The sequence below is a fragment of the Tachysurus vachellii genome, chromosome 19, assembly GCF_030014155.1.
Source record: "Tachysurus vachellii isolate PV-2020 chromosome 19, HZAU_Pvac_v1, whole genome shotgun sequence".
Taxonomy (NCBI): Eukaryota; Metazoa; Chordata; class Actinopteri; order Siluriformes; family Bagridae; genus Tachysurus; species Tachysurus vachellii.
The window spans coordinates 15,141,282-15,145,701 of record NC_083478.1 but is presented as its reverse complement, the minus strand read 5'-3'; positions in this window follow the sequence as shown (position 1 = coordinate 15,145,701).

Here is a 4,420-nt window from a genome sequence, read left to right as displayed (position 1 = left end):
AAATCAATTCTGGGATTGTCTTTTATCATACTTTACACTGCATATCATTTACCCGGGGTTTGCAGTTAATCCTGGGTGTTTATTATCCAACGTTCACACTGTACATTCTGTTATATTTTAGGGTTTATATAACACAATGATACACAGAGACAATTGCCATGCTAACTCATTTTAGCCTATAGCCTTTTACTGAGAACTGTCTCCTCATGTACAACAAATCAAAATAATGGAAATAAGCTATAGTGCCCTCTAGAGCACTGAAAACATTGAGTGCATACATCACATATTCCTCTCCACATAGTGTTGTTTTGCTCACTTCACTAACAAAGGTACCTTCACTGAACATAGCCTCTTTTTCACAAGCCTCTTTTTTTTGATTGGCTGATAAGTGTCAGGGTCGACTAAGCGGTGCGGACAGATACATTTTGGCCGCTGCGGCATATTAAATATATGATAAATAGTCAAAAAGTTTTTCTGCGTGAGAAATACGATGTGTGGAGGGAGAGCGTGACAAAAAACCCAAATGAGTGACTGTCACTCTCAATGCGTGACACTTAACAGCACTGGTGTTAGGTCAGTGGTGAACTCAGAGTTGTGCTGACCCATTAGTTCGTTAGGAGCTCTCAGTTGCATTATTCTAAACTGTTGTAGAAAGGACATTATTTACATTTACAATATTTACTGTCCATTATCACCCAAATGAGGATGGGTTCCTGTCTGAGCCTGGTTTCACTTAAGGTTTCTTCCTCATATCATCTCAGGGAGCATTCTATCGCTCCTTCCGCTACTACCACAGAAGTGCAGAAAGGACAGTGTCAGTTCAGCACCATGATTGTTATGGATAGCCAGAGAGCATGCGGTAGCAGAGCATGGTGACAAAAAGCCTGCCAAGAATTCTGAGACCAATCAGAGTGGCGTTCCACACTCATCACCCTCAAGGAGAAAGAGAGGAAACTCACCATTTTGCTAGTCTGTCTGTTTAGTTTTTGGATTATTGTGCCTGTGCTACCTTTTACGATTTTACGAAAAACCAAAGGACCCCTTAAAAGGGAAGCCATCCTCAGTTGGGTGACACGAGATATTGCGTCATGTAACCAGAAACTGACCAATGATGAGCAAAAGGTGCTGAGAAAAAAATTGCATATTTTTCAAGTGAGAAGTGAATGTATGTAGCCCTACTGTTCAAGAGAAGGCAATTGCACATGCAATTATCACATTATCTCATCATAGCACTTTACCTTTATGACAGTCCCTACATTTTGGGTGCATATATTTAATATTATTTGATGGTTTTATGGATAATTGATCTCATGCATTCATAATTTCAGTGGCAGCTAGTGTAACACTAAGCTTTGTCATTTTGGTAGTATGTCAGGCAATTTCAAAATATGTCATTTTAAAAAAGTCAATATTGAACTTCTTGTAGGGTTGTAGTATGAGGGTGATTTGAAATACAATGCCCCATATTAAACAAACCAAAACATTATCATAGGGCTTTGGATTAAAAATGTTGGATGTCTATTAAGTCAACTGTAGCTTATTGACTATATGACTGCTAATTACTAAAATTAATTTAGTTAAAAAGCTGTGTAGGTTCAGAAATATTTCTACCCACGAGGTGTGTCTAGAGCTGCATTATGTCTTCAAAGGTTTTACAGCTGAAATACCTAGTAGCCAAGCTAAAATGTGTCTTGTATTTGACACATTATTTTGTGTAACCATCCTATTTGATCATTTATTTATCATGAGCTAATGTTTCTGCAAACTCAATTGTTAGGTGTATAATAGGACCACTATTTAAAAAACAGTGCCCAATTATGTGCACAGCAACAACAAAAAATGTCAAAAGAGATTTCAGAGGGTGATTGTTTAATCTTTAAGGTTTCACTCATACATGTGAATGTGTACCTACAGTATGTCATGTTTTGTATTGTCATTTAAATCATATAAAAGCTGTTGCAGTCTGTAGTGAAATGAAACATCATTCCTCCAGGGCTTTGGGGCAATAGAAAGACATAAAGCTAAATTAAACATCAAGGAACTCGGTACAATCAGACAATTCCATATAAAGTGCATGTGTGTAAACTTGTGCAGACTGTGCAAAGACAACAGGCAGCACAAAATACTATGAGATGGACAATCCACTACAAAAAAATGGTGCACAGAGAGCAACACTTATCAATATTCCATCTTATAAAGTGTAAGTAAACATGCTTTGGTTGTAAACTGGTGCAATTGCCTAAACATGCAGTGATGCAGCTGCTCAGGATGCTCTTGATGGTCCCTCTGTAGAGCATAGTCAGGATAAGGGGAGGGAGGTGGGCTTTCCTCAGCCTCAGTAGAAAGTAGAAACTATGCTGGGCTTTCTTGGTGATGGACTGGTATTTAGGGACTGTTTGGGAAGTTGTTTGTACTGTAAGGGTCTGTCCGTGTGTGTATGAGAATAGAAGTTGTTTGTGGATAGAAACTGTTATTACCAGAGATTGTGTAAAATAGTAGAGTTTCAGAAGGAGCTGGAGACGATATGGCAAGTCTCAGGCTAATGACCTTGGTAAGGTTATCCTGATCTGGAGATGATCAGGCATTGTGCATACCGGTGTGCTAATTTTTCAAAAAACTTCCACAGCAAGTTGGTGTAATGTCGGCAGGATTCTGCATTTGAGAGTCGACTTCGGCGATTCCCACATAACCCACGTATGAGCATGTGTAAAGTAAACACCTGCAGACAGACAAATACGTAAACAGACTACTACATAGTACAACATACTGACTACAATACACTCTCATTCAGACAGATCTGAATATCATAGACAAGTTAGGAACAAAGCTAATCCTGTTGTTAGAATGAGGAACCCTTTTGATTATCACCCCAAAGTCATTTGGATGGTCTTAGTGTGGGTGTTTTAATTGTGTTGATCTGCCTATTAACAGACAAGAATGCAGAAAATCTCAAAGAGATGTGTATGAAAACACATCCTGGCAATTTGCTAACTATACTGCCATTATGATTACAAATTAGTCATAGTAATAGTATGTGTGTAACATAGTTCCCATGGCTGTGACCTACCTTCAATTATCCCGATGAAGAGAAATGGTAGCGGGCTGCAGGCCATAATCCAGAGCAGAATGCTTCTGAAGTAGCAAATGGTACACACATAAATCTGGTGATGAATACACCAGCTTCCCTTATTGCAAAAATAGCGGTCTTGGGAAAACTAACCTGACCAATGCCACAGTGTGTCAACACAGTCTAATGCATTTGTTGAGGCACATAAATCAAACACAGGTCAACACTTGCACAGCCTCCGTCCAAGTCAAATTCAATTTATTTGCATACCGCTTTTAACAATTCCAATATTCTCAAAGCAGCTTTGCAGAAGTATGGAAACACATCTGACTTACTGTAGCTGAAATAAGCTGCGTGTCATCAGCATAACACTGGAAGCCAATACCATGTTTATCAAAAATTCTACCAAGGGGTAGCATATATAGAGAGAAAAGCAATGGGCCTAAAACAGAACCTACTACAGATCTACGAACTGATATTGATTCCTCAAATAATACCTGATAGAGGAGAAGCCTGTCCCGTTAACACCAACATGTTCTATCCGATCAAGGAGAATAGCATGGTCAATGGTATCAAAAGCTGCACTAAGATCAAGCAATACCAGCAAGTAGACACAACCCTAATCAGATGCCAGTAACAGGTCATTTACAACTTTAACCAGCACTGTCTCTCCTCTATGATGAGGCCTAAATCCTGACTGATACATTTCATAAATATTATTCCTATGTAGGTATGAGCATAACTGCTGAGCTATAACTTTTTCTAGGATCTTGGAGATAAAAGGGAGGTTTGATATTGGCCTATAGTTGGACAGCTGGGTTGGGTCGAGGTCAGGTTTTTAATCAAAAGTTTGATAACCACTAGCCTGAAAAAAAAATTTCAGCACATAGCCAGTGCAAAGGTAAGAATTTATTATCTTTAGAATGGGTTGGATAGCTACTGGTAGCACCTGTTTAAAGAAACATGTGTGTAAGGGATCCAGTGTGCAGATTGATCATTTTGAAGAAGAAATCAGTGAAAATAAGTCAGTCTCTCGAAAGGGATTAAAATGGTCTAAATACTGATCAAAAACACAAATATTATCTATGACATTATCTATCAAATTTTTTGGTATTAAATTAATGGTCTGAATTTTCTGCCTGATGTTATCAATTTTTCCATTAAAATAATTCATAAACATTATTACTGTTATAGGGGGGTACGGTGGCTTAGTGGTTAGCACGTTCGCCTCACACCTCCAGGGTCGGGGTTCGATTCCCGCCTCCACCTTGTGTGTGTGGAGTTTGCATGTTCTCCCCGTGCCTCGGGGGTTTCCTCCGGGTACTCCGGTTTCCTCCCCCGGTCCAAAGACAT